The sequence below is a fragment of the Bubalus bubalis genome, chromosome 20 (genome assembly GCF_019923935.1).
Source record: "Bubalus bubalis isolate 160015118507 breed Murrah chromosome 20, NDDB_SH_1, whole genome shotgun sequence".
Lineage (NCBI taxonomy): Eukaryota > Metazoa > Chordata > Mammalia > Artiodactyla > Bovidae > Bubalus > Bubalus bubalis.
Window position 1 is genome coordinate 34,111,091 of NC_059176.1, and position 13,051 is coordinate 34,124,141.

Below are 13,051 nucleotides of genomic sequence, written 5' to 3' on the forward strand. Positions count from 1 at the left end.
AGGGTCCTCTGTCCTTGGGATTTCCCAGGCAAGGGTACTGGGGTACGTTGGCGTTTCCTTCTCCAGGGGCTCTTCCTGACCCAGGGATCGAACCCGTGTCTTCCTCATTGGCAGGTGGGTTCTTTACCCCTAAGCCACCAGGGAAGCTCATATATGAACAATACGATCTCCCAAATTTGGAATAAATTGCATAACTCTAAAGTTAACTCTGTTCTCTCTCTGTTGTACTCAGCTTGTCCATTTAAAAATAAGGCATAAAGATTGGAAAGCCATCTGGAAGTTCCTGAAAACAGGTATCTCCCTGTACTCTGTACATGCCTTTCCTCTTGCCCTTGTGAGTGTGAAACTGTGGTGGTCTCAGGTGGTCTCTCCTGGTGGATGCTGGGCCTCAGAGCATAAGGAAGAGTACACAGGAGATGGAGCAGGAACCCGGAGTCAGGATGCCTGTGTTCCAGCCCATTCTCATGTGTCCTCCATAAACTTGGCCAAGTTTCTGGATCTCTGTTTACTATCAATAAAATAGGTGTGATGAGAAGGCCACCTTCACAGAGGTGGTGTTAGAATTAGATGGATTAATACCTATAAAGCTCAGACTTACTCAGAACAGCTCTTGGCACAGTCAAAATTTTATGGGAGTGCCAGTAGCTTCTTAAGGGATATTGCCTTTTTATTATTGTATTCTTGGTGCTTATCCTCAGATTAGTTGCTTAATAGAAGTTTCTTGAAGTAAGGACTGAATGAGCCTTTGATTCAATTAAAGGACTCTTTATTTTCTGCTGTGATTGGGCACCCTGCTTCTGGGTGAGAACTTCCGGTGACAGGACGCATGGCATAACAGTCCATTATATTTCTGGAAAGCTCTGCTCAGGAACTCTCTTGTCTTCCTGGCACTTCTCTACTGTGGGCAAAGAAAGCTCAAGCAGGCTTCTTCTGAGGAGAATATGTCTTCTTCAAGCCTGCATGTCCTGACTATAAAAAGCCTGTGGTCTTGGGCAGGGCAAGGAGTGTTGGTTTCTCTCTTCCACACATCAGTGGGCAAGCTGCATATGCCTGACTGAATTCAACAATGAGAAATGAGTTATAAGTTGGTTTTTTTTTTTTTTTGAAGAGAGAGATGCTGATTTCACTTGGCAATTTGATCTCTAAACAAATCATCTTGCCTATTTTGTGGGGTTATTGTTCACTATCCCATTTGACAAGAGGTATTCAGATAAAAGAAGACTTCCTTGACATTTTTAAGCTACTGGGATGCGTTTTAATTTGTTTCTAGAGTATTTAATCTGTGAGACCTACCAGGCTGAATAATTTATGTAACAAAACAATGACAACAAGGTCAAAGCAGAAATATGACTTTACAGTGGGGAATATTCATGACATGATGCTATTTGAGATATACTTCTTGAATATTAAAGAGTTTTTTCCTAATGTTATGTTCCAATTAAACAAGTGGGAAGGTATAAGAAAGAAAATTGGATTCATTTTGAATTAAGCAAATTCTAGCATAGCAATGATCATATTTGTAATTGAAAAATGTCAACCAGTGTCTGTCCACGTAAAGTTTAGAGATGGTAGCTGGGAGTGTTTTCTCTTGTGACCTGGTTGTGATATAAACCATAGAGTATGAGGTATTCTGCATCAATAGATCAGATACTCATAATCTGATTTATTCAGTGATACATAATCTCAATTATTTATTTTTGGTTACATTTCAACTTAAAAGGAGAAAGCCAAAGCAACAGAGTTTGCTGCTCAAGGTAATTATAAGATGGCTTATAGAGGGAGTTCTGACAAGATCTGACTCTCTTCTTCCTTTTCTAGTTGATAGGATTTATGCTCTGAAAGGGATAATGGCTTATGTACAGTGGACAAAAATTAGATCATTTCATGCATAGCATGGGATAGCATTAGGGACTTAAAAACCTGAATGTTTGCTGACCTCTGTCATCAATTAACACTGTGGTCTGGGGCTAACCACATTAATATTGATACTTAACATTTATTAAGGACTCTTTGTATTAGCTAATTAATTCTTGCACCTCTAATCAACAAGCCAAGAATCTTAGTGCCTTAATGTAATTCAGGCTTGTTTCTTGCTCATATCAAATCAGAAGGGATCCATTCTCATTCCGGTTAATGCCTCTGCTATCTTCTAGGGCCTCAGAATCCTCCATTGCATCACTTGCTGACAGAATGATGAGGGAAGCAGAAGAGACGAAGAATGTTACAGAAGTCAGAGGGGGTCAGGCCTGGAACTGATGTTTATCAGTCTGCCCATTTCCACACATACAGAGCTCAGTCACATAGCCATACCATTTGCAACCAAAGCTAGGAATTATGGAAAACCATGGGCCAAGGAAGAGAGGGCATGGATGGTGCTGAGTAACCTCAACTAAGCTCTGTAACACTGTGATTAGCTAAGTATCACTCTTAGTTCTCACAATAAAGAAGCCTGAGTTTAGAATGGTAGAGCTGGACTCATTCTATTGACTTAGTCTGTGCTTTAAGCCCCTTTGCTTCATTGCCTCCTTGGCTTTTGGAAATCTCTAATAATTTTCTTCAATTTCATTACTAAAATGACAGTGTTTGTAATCCCTTTTATATCTCATGAGATTTTGTGAGCATGTCAGGACTTGCCTGCTTTCTGTTAGGGCATCTTTTTATGGCTAATTCCTCTACTTGTATAGTATCTGCCATCTCCTCTTACCCTGTCCAGCAATTCTCTCCACCTTTTTTTTTTTTTTGGTGGTGATATTCTCATCAATGTACAATATGTTGCCATTTCTCTAGTCATGAAGATAAAAACACTTGACTCCACATACCTAATTGACTATTTCCTCATTTTGCTACTTTTTACAGCAAAATATTTTGAATGTATATTTGCCTTTTCCAGTTATCCTCCACTTCTTCCTGAATTCCATCTAATCAGTCACCTCCATCACTGCAGCAAAACTGATCTTGGTAAATTCACCTATGACTTCTTAATAGCCAAATCCCATCAATTCATGGTCTTCATCTTATTAGACCTATCAGTATGATTTGACATCATACTATCTCTCTCCTCCTTGAAAGTCTTTCTTTACTTGGTTTCCACAACAGCAGCACTTACCTGGCTTGCTTTCCACTTTGCTGGATAGGATTTGTGTGTGTGTGTGTGTGTGTGTGTGTGTGTGTTTTTTCTTGTTTTTTTCTTCTTCTCTCTAGCCTCTAAGTAGAGAATTACTTCAGGGCTTAATCCTTAGATTAACTTAATTTTCTCCTTTTACATTCACTGCTTTGATGAGCTCACCCAATCAGGTAGCTTCAAATATGTACCATCTAGAAGCTGAAGGTCCAGATTGGACCTGAATACATGATCAGTACCTCAAGGTAAAAATGTCCCAAATTAAAGTTCTTACTTCTCCACCCTAACTATCCTGATTCAAGCCTCCACCATCTCTCATTTGGATTATCACAGTATCTTCCTAAACAATCTCTTTGCCTCTTTCTTGTTTAATTCTTACAGTCTAAAATGATCATCTTAGAAATCAGATTATATCACTCCTGTAGTCCATTCATCTAAAGTGCTTCCTTCTTCAGTTCACTTCAGTTGCTCAGTTGTGTCCGACTCTTTGTGACCCCATGGACTGCAACATGCCAGGCTTCCCTGTCCATCACCAACTCCCATAGCTTACTAAACTCATGTCCATTGAGTTGGTGATGCCATCCAACCATCTCATCCTCTGTCATCCCCTTCTCCTCCTGCCTTCAATCTTTCCCAGCAACAGGGTCTTTTCCAATAAGTCAGTTCTTAGCATTAGGTGGCCAAAGTGTTGGAGTTTCAGCTTCAGCATCAGTCCTTCCAATGAATATTCAGGACTGATTTCCTTTAGGATAAACTGGTTGGATCTCCTTGTAGTCTAAGGGACTCTCAAGAGTCTTCTCCAACACCACATTTCAAAAGTATTGATTCTTGGGGACTCAGCTTTCTTTATAGTCCAACTCTCACATCCATACATGACTACTGGAAAAACCATAGCTTTGACTAGACAGATGTTTGTCGGCGAAGTAATGTACCTGCTTTTTAATATGCTGTCTAGGTTGGTCATAACTTTTCTTCCAAGGAGCAAGTGTCTTTTAATTTCATGGCTGTAAGCACCACCTACAGTAATTTTGGAACCCCCCCAAAATAAAATCTCTCACTGTTTCCATGGTTTCCCCATCTATTTGCCATGAATTGATGGGACTGGATGCCATGATCTTAGTTTTCTGAATGTTGAGTTTTAAGCCAACTTTTTCATTCTCTTCTTTCACTTTCATCAAGAGGCTTTTTAGTTTTTCTTCACTTTCTGCCATAAGGGTGGTATCATCTGCATATCTGATATTGATATTTCTCCCAGCAATCTTGATTCCAGCTTGTGCTTCATCCAACCTGGCATTTCTCATGATGTACTCTTACTTAGTATTGAAACCAGTGTCCTTGTAATGGCCCCAAAGTTAAAAAGAGCTGATTCCTCTATTGTTGCTATGACCTTATCTCTTATTTTTCACCCCCTCCCTTCAGGCCACTCTGGTTGCCCTGGTCTCCTTGCTCTTTCTGGACCTTTTCAGTCATTTTCCCACCTTGGGCCTTTGTACTTACTCTTCTCTGCCTTTGGAATATTCCTCCCATACTTATTTTCATGTCTCAGTTCCTCAGCTTGCTTAGTTCTTTGCTCAAACATACTTTTTCACTGAGGCTTATTAGGAGTATCCCTTGTGCTGGCTTAAATGAATGTCTGTTTATTTCAGCATTTACCCTATTTAAATTTTAGCTTTCTGTCATGGCTACACTAATGCATCTCTTTTGAATAACTCAGATTCTTTAGGCAAAATGCTGTATTTCAAATTCTGAGTCCCTTCTCTGCAAAAACAACATCTGAATTCCTGGGGAAGAAGATTATATGGGCTTGTAGAAGTAGCAGAAGTTGACTGTCTAACTGGTGCTATTCATGAGATGTATTTCTAGCTATGCCCGCATTTTTCTGTGGAGTTGTAACTTTAGTACATGGGATATTGTTATGAAGGGTAGCAGAGTATGCCATCTCAAAATATACAGACCTCTTCAGCATAGGAGTTATTTTGAGCCAATTATTTAGAGAAAGAGTAGATACCAAAGAATCCCTGAGAACAGAAGTTACCCTTTTGTACAGGATATTCACATTCGTAAAGGAAATCTCCATCTGTATGGGCATCTCCTTTGTTGTATGGAGAAGAGAAGGGTGACTCTAAATCATAAGAGAATCTTATCAATGGAGAAGGTGCAGACTTAAATCTGTATAACAAACCTTATTCTTGTTTGCCATACTTTCCCTGGTCATTTCCCCATAACTGACCTTGACACATCTTTTCTTTTATCTGTCTTCCACTGAAAATAAAAGTATGTAAGCTGGTGGTTTGAGCCAGCTCAGGGAGTGACTCATCTTCCCCAGGGAATTTCCATGTATATATGAGGTATGCATGTTCATAAACTTCTATTTTCTTAGCCCTATATTTAGCCCTATATTATTATAGCCCTATATTATTATTATTAGCCCTATATTATTATATGGCTTTCAGACAAGAACTCAGAAAGGTAGAGTAAAAGTTATTTTTCCTCTTTTTTTGTTGCCATCCACCTGTGACTTCTGAGGATAGTCAACTCTTGACCTTCCTATCTTGGACAGGGCCTAATGACCCCCACCTTGCTTATTTAACCTTTTTTATTCTCTTGTGGCCTCCACAAACCCCTTTGAGTCTCTTTCATGTCGTCTGTCTGGCACAAGGCTTAGCCTGTCCACCTCATAGTCTCTACCACAGAATCACCTCACCATTCCCCCCCACATATACACACTCATCAGTTGGCCCCACAAAAGGTTCCCTGAGTCTTCAAGTGCATACCACCTCACAGCCATGTTTGACAAGGTATGTAAAATTGGACTATCTCTCCATCTTACCTCTGTGCTCTCTCTTAACTATACGAGGATATGTCAGTCAGTCAGTCAGTTCGGTTGCTCAGTCGTGTCCGACTCTTTTGCGACCCCATGAATCGCAGCACATACTAGGATATGTAGGGTTGCCATATGCAGCAGTCATGCTATGAGTCCCAGAGAGCAGGACAAGAGTCTCTCCTAAGAAAACTGGAAAGGGAAAATCAGAATATGCATGTGATCGTGCCCATCCTTCTATATCCATTTTAGTCCCAGAACTTTTGCACTAGAAAAGATAGTTTGTCCCCTTCTTTTTGTTTTGGCTAAATGCAGGGTTGTTCCCCTAATATTGTACTGCTTATTGAGATGGCATCTGCCCCCCGCCCCCCCACCCCCAACCTTCTTTTCCCTGAGATTGTAATGGTAGCCAGGGAGTATGGAGAAAATGTGGCTTATCAAATAATAAAAACTAATTATCAAGTGCTGGAGAAGACTCTTGAGAGTCCCTTGGACTGCAAGGAGATCCAACCAGTCAATCCTAAAGGAAATCAGTCCTGAATATTCATTGGGAAGACTGATACTGAAGCTGAAGCTCTAATACATAAGCTACCTGATGCAAAGAGCAGACTCATTGAAAAAGACCCTGATGCTGGGCAAGATTGAAGGCAAAAGGAGAAGAGAGTGGCAGAGGATGAGATTGTTAGAGAGCATTGCCGACTCGATGGATATGGATTGGTGCAAACTCTGGGATATAGTGAAGGACAGGGAAGTCTGGCATGCTGCATGCAGTCCATGGGGTCGCAAAAAGTCAGACATGACTTAGCAACTGAAGAACAACAATCCCCAAGTATTTAAAACATACCCAAGATACTGTGCACTCTTATGCAAGTTTGATTAATTCCCACCATCCAAATTCAAAGAAAATTTAGTTCTTAATTTGATGTTCTCAGATAAACTTCAAGTTTAGGAGAGACTGAACCAGTTTTTCACTGAGAGGTATAACAAAAGAGTTGGAAAAAAGCATGTGAAGGGCTGTTCTTAGAACAAGTAATTGGAGGAGCTTTCAGTACAGAGAGTGAGGTGCTGGTGGGGCTCATGTAATCAGTTGCTACCAGCACAGTCACACGGGGCCCAGCACTCAGAGGAAACTTGGTTTAATACTCTGTGGTAGCTGCCTGAATGTTCTTAGTAATTTTTAAACAAGACGTCCTGCATTTTCATTCTGCACCGACTCTCTGGACATATGTTCTTACGGTTTAGAGCTCTTGAACAGAGAGACCAGTGTTTGCTTCTTGTCTGGAGGCTAGAGACTCACTAGCATCTGCTGATGAGTAGGGCATGAAGGAGCTGTAGGGGGGAGTACAGTCTGCCCTCCCCAAAGTCTCTTCGATGTGTAGGTCATTTTGAAACTATCAAGGTCGGAAAGATGACTCAAGAAGAAACTTTGACCTTTTCCTTACCTGCCTAAAAGAATTTAGATAGAAGACCTGTTCTAGGAAGGGAGATGCCTCGTAGCAAATGGTCGTATGTACTAGGTGGGATAGACAGGGAAGAACCTAGCAAAGCCTGTTTATTAAAATTTCTCTGTGTTCCATTGTCTCTGCATGTCCCAGTAAATGTTTACCAAACATTTGTTTTTTCGTCTTCCTATGAATTTCCTTCCTCCGCTTTGAAGTCCCAAAGTACTACTATGCCCAACATCCTCTTTTGTCTTTAGCTGAAGATAGTATTTAAAGGTGAGGGTTTCAGCCATTTTGGTGAGTTATTCATTTCCCTGGGTCTGTCCTGTGTACATGTGTTATTAAACTTTTGTTTGATTTCCTCCTGTTACTCTGTCTCATGTCAATTTAATTCTTAGATCGTTCAGAAGAAATTGGAAAGAAGAAGAAAATATACTCCTCCTCAGTAGGAGGTACTGTTCCCCAAAAAATAATGGGGGAGGAATGCCTACTTCTGTTACCTCTTGGCTCTCAGAATTTATAGAAGACGAGGTCAATAAAGAGGGCAAAATCATGTGCCTAACTTGAGGTTTTCTCATGTCATAAGATGTACACAGCAGTGATGGGAATAGGGCATGGCTCACCTTTGAGAAAGAGTCATAAAGTGATCTAGACCAAGACTGGGATGCTCCTCTATCACCAGTGTTATTAATTCAAGGAGAATTTTTCCTCCTTTGCTGCTATTGCTTCTGGAGGAATGAGAACAAGTAAGGCTGCTTAAGGGTTTTAGGCTCAGACAGAGGCAAGAGGGGGAATTCAGAAAGAGGGGCTTGGATTGTGATCATTGACTGAAAAATGATTATAATTCAAATTGACTAAATACTTACTCAGAAAAAAAACAGGACATTCAGAACTATGTTGTATTGCAGAAATCAACAGCTTAGATGAATGTTTACTTAAGAATCAACCAAATAAGTAAAGTAGCTCATCTCAGCAATTTGGGTGTGTTCAGGGCTGTTCAGAGGTCATAACAGTATTGTATAGTTTTGAGAATAAAATCAGTTCATGGTATATGCGTCTGTGTAGAGAATTCTTAGTCCCACCAATTACAAACATGCACATGACTAGTCAGTAGTAATAAAAGCAAACACTATGTGTCCACATCTATTTCCTATTGATGCTTTGAAACACATTGGCAGATCCACATTCTCTATGAATGCTGACAGTTTTAAGTTAATAACAATAAAATTGATCAGTACTTGATTTCTCTGTTGGCAGATACTGCTAACCAGGAATAGGAGCCCCACAGAGAATGAGAGTAATCTCCTTGGGGTTTTTCAGCCAAGTATTGTTTATTTAGTATCATACTGACCCCTGACATCATAAATACATGAAATAATCTCCAGATTGATGGATGGCAGCATGTTAGGTCTGCTGGAAAAGAAGAAGACAAGTCATCCTTCTTGTCACAATAAGGCAAATAGCCCATGAGACTAACTTTAAACAACAAAGGCATTGATTGGAGGGGAAACTAACACTGAAAGAGAATCCTAGAGATAAGTGAGCTGGAGTCAAAGAAACTTCCAGTGAAACACAGAAAACAAAGAAAACTAAAGATGAGAACCTGTGGGACTACAGATAATAAGAACAGCAGGAGGAAAGAGAGGAAAACATATAAAGAAGAAGAAAAAAACAATAAAAAGAAGATACATAAAAGGGAATGAAAAAGCAATAGAAGATGCCAGAAGTTTTGACAGTGAGGGGTAGGATCTGAAAGAACTTCTGAAAGAAGTGACTGAACTTCCCAATGGGGCACGATCCTTGACAGTGAGATATTAACCTAGAGGGATATCTGTACAGCCCTAAGGCTAACAGAAATAAAAGACACAGAATAACTGAAATGCATGCACTAGATTGCATGTGTATACTCAGAAACACTCTAGCTACTTCAAAGAGAAAGTAGCTCGAAAAGCTGCATGTTTTAGAAAATGTAATCAAAAGAAATTTTTTGTTTGTTTTGGTTGGTACTGTTATTTTTCTCTCTCTTTTTTTTTTTTCTTTTGGCATGACATTCAGGCCCCATTAGGTAAGGCTGCATTTAAGAACCATTTTAAGATAGAATTGGCCGCTCTATTTCTCTATTTATTTTTTTCTATCCATCCACTGCTTTCTTGTTAGTTTAGAAGCTTTGGGTATTGAAAGCATTCCTGCCTTTGATTATTGATTACTCAGTAGCACTCATAGACTAAGCTGCAGATCTTGGTTTGGGATAAATAGAGTAACTTCTTTCAGAGAATAGATACTCAGTTTAATTGAGCTTCATGTTTTCCCCTGCATTTTGATTTCATCTGTCCATTCCCATTCATTAAAAATCACCATGCCCATGATAAAACTTAGGTCTATTGCCTGTCTAGCTAAGAATCTGGAGCTCATTATTTACTTCATATTGTGTAAATTCTAATCAGATACTGGGGAATCTCAGTTCTGTACCTCATTGTCTCCTCAGGCATAATGCCCTACAGTTCTTAACACCACAGAACAACTCCACGACAGAGCTGATTCCCTTGGATTCTTCCTCAGCTGATGCAGATAATGCTTTGAATAAGATAGGGCTCCATTTATTTTTAGCATTTTGCTTATTTATTTACTTTCATGGTGGAGCCAGATAAGAGACTGGGTTCACGCTCAGTGGTGAGCATATTGGGTAACCCATTAATGCTGGTGACTAAGCTCTAGCTCAGGCCCACAGGCAGTTCTGTACAGATTTATGGCAAGACATGGTGATGGATAAGTGTAGATTCTTATTCATACAAAAGCAAATGAATGCGTCCCATGTAAAAAATAAATTGCACATAAGCTAATTTAAGACTAATCAGAAACAGTCATTCACTCTGGGTGGGAATAATGCCTGAAAGGACCCAATAATAAGTCTCTGATCCTTTGACATATAGATAGCACAATAGAGATGGCGATAAGCATGTTCCTCACCCATAAATAACCCCCTGATGCGATCCCTAATGCGTTGTGAATTCATTGTGGGTTTTTAGGCAGCTGGAAGACACTAATCAATGTAGAAGAAACTTTGCAGTGGTTTCCACTTGGAAGTAAGTATTAATCAAGTCACAAATGTGCTTTAGCTCAGATGGTCTGAATAAAACTTGGCTAAAACAAAGTTTCCCAGAAGAAAAAAAATAAAAGTTGTACTGTGGAGGACAGCTTTTCTTAGAGGATTTCAGAAGACACTGAATCAAATTATCTTCTGATACAATATTTTGCTTTAGTTCAGTGTAACTTACAAAGGCACCAGTTCTTACATCAAGAGGATTCATACATTTGGGAAATGTCTATGCGGGCCAATTGATTCAGATGTTTTGGCCCCCCCAAAAGTGATTGTTAGAATTCACAATGTAGTGGCTAGAAGTTCAAGAACAAGGTGTTGGGAGGTTTTGTTTTTGTTGAGGTCCCTCTGTTTGTCTTACAGATGACCACTTTCCCTCTGTGTCCTCATGTGGCCATTTCTCTCTGCTGTGCATTTCATGTTGTCTCTCCCACTTCTTATAGGGACATTAGTCATGTTGGATTAGTGTTCCACACTAAAAGCCTTATTTTAACTTAATTACCCATTTAAAGACCATAGCTCCAAATATGATTACATTCGAAAGTATTGGGGTTTAGGACTTCAACATATGAATATGAATATCATTCAGCCCATAATATTCTGTGCACTGGACCCCCCCAAATTCATGTCTTTCTTAAAGGCCAAATACATTTGAAAATAAACTGATGAAGAGATTTCAAATCAGCCAATGCATAGAAGTCTGAGGATGACTGCATTCCCAAGGGGATCTGTAGTTTGAATTCTCTGGCTCTGCAATAAAATGAGGATACTTGGCCTGGGGAAAAGAGGAGCACAGAAGCAAAGAAGGTGCCATTTGGGTGGGCTTTCAGGAATGGTTGCCTCTGTCTTTAGAATAAGGTCACAATTGGAAATCATTTTACTGATTATTTAGGATAGTCTCTTCACGTTTAGATGGGGAAACAAAAAGGTGTGAGATGGCTGAAGGCATTCCACTATTTCTATAGCCATGTTTGGTTTAGAATGTGGATTTCCTGAGGTTTAGAACATGGCTTTCCTGATCCCTGAACGAGGATGCTGCTCTATAATCATGGACCCTAAAGGGAGCATTGCTGTCTTAGAGTGGCACATGTGGCTGGGAAGACAGTATCCATCTTCAGTGAGGCCCTGCTGAGAGAACGTGGCTTCCTGATGGTCACAGAATGTACGTATTGAATGTGCTGTCCTTAGTCGCTCAGTTGTACCCAACTCTTTGTGACCCCATGGACTGTAGCCTGCTAGGCTCCTCTGTCCATGGAAGTTCATCAGGTAGGAATATTGGAGTGGGTTGCCATGCCCTCCAGGGGATCTTCCGAACCCAGGGATTGAACCCAGGTCTCCCTCAATGCAAGCAGATTCTTTACCATCTGAGTCACCAGGGATTTTGTATTGGATACAAAACATCTAATAGTGGTTCCTTTTTTATTTTGCCTTTTAGTTTGATCAGTTCAGTTCAGTTGCTCAGTCGTGTCTGACTCTTTGTGACCCTATGAATCGCAGCACGCCAGGCCTCCCTGTCTATCACCAACTCCCGGAGTCTACCCAAACTCATGTCCATCAAGTCAGTGATGCCATCCAGCCATCTCATCCTCTGTCGTTCCCTTCTCCTCCTGCCCCCAATTCCTCTCAGCATCAGGGTTTTTTCCAATGAGTCAACTCTTCACATGAGGTGGCCAAAATACTGGAGTTTCAGCTTCAGCATCAGTCCTTCCAAAGAACTCCCAGGACTGATCTCCTTTAGGATGGACTGGTTGGATCTCCTTGCAGTCCAAGGGACTCTCAAGAGTCTTCTCCAACACCACAGTTCAAAAGCATCAATTCTTTGGCACTCAGCTTTCTTCACAGTCCAACTCTCACATCCATACATGACCACTGGGAAAACCATAGCCTTGATTAGATGGACCTTTGTTGGCAAACCAATGTCTCTGCCTTTCAATATGCTATCTAGGTTGGACATAACTTTCCTTCCAAGGAGTAAGCGTCTTTTAATTTCATGGCTATTAGTTGGTGCTAATAGTGCTTACAAGTAGAGAATACTGAAATATCTCAGTTTATCTCCCAACTTTGTAAGTAGCAGCTCAGGCACTATTACAAAATGCCTTCCTCCTTCACCTTTGTGCCAGCCGTGCATGTGGTATGGCATGCCATATATCTCACTGTATTATAGGCTTTATATGGTCACATGTCTCGTACTGGTTTTTATCTGTTGAGCCTTAGCAAAGAGCTACCCACTCAGGTGCTTAATACTTACTACGTATACTTACTTAATATAAAATATACATGTTTGTGTACATACATGCATGCATATGTACATTTATGTAGGGCTGTTTGTGTGTGTATGTGTACTTGAGTGTATGGCCTCTTGTGCCTCTAACAACTGACTGCTCAATAGAGGAATAAAGCCTGGTTTCAAAGCAATAGTCCTGGAGAGGAGCTTTAACTCGTGAAGGGTTGGTGGCAAAAACAAGGCCAAGGATTGGTTCAGTTGGGGAGGATATGTGTGAATAGATAACTTTGTTGGGTGTGCGGTACTAGGAGAGGTGTCATTCATGAGCTTATTGTATCTGGCCCTT

General features: G+C 40.4%; 1 long non-coding RNA gene across 1 annotated transcript; it reads left to right on the forward strand.

Moving 5' to 3' along the window:
- The first annotated feature begins 230 nt into the window (after nt 1–230).
- Nucleotides 231–2,461, forward strand: LOC112580886. The gene is made up of 2 exons (XR_003105223.3): nt 231–293; nt 2,154–2,461. It is a non-coding gene; the product is annotated as an uncharacterized LOC112580886 (long non-coding RNA).
- Nucleotides 2,462–13,051: the final 10,590 nt, after the last annotated feature.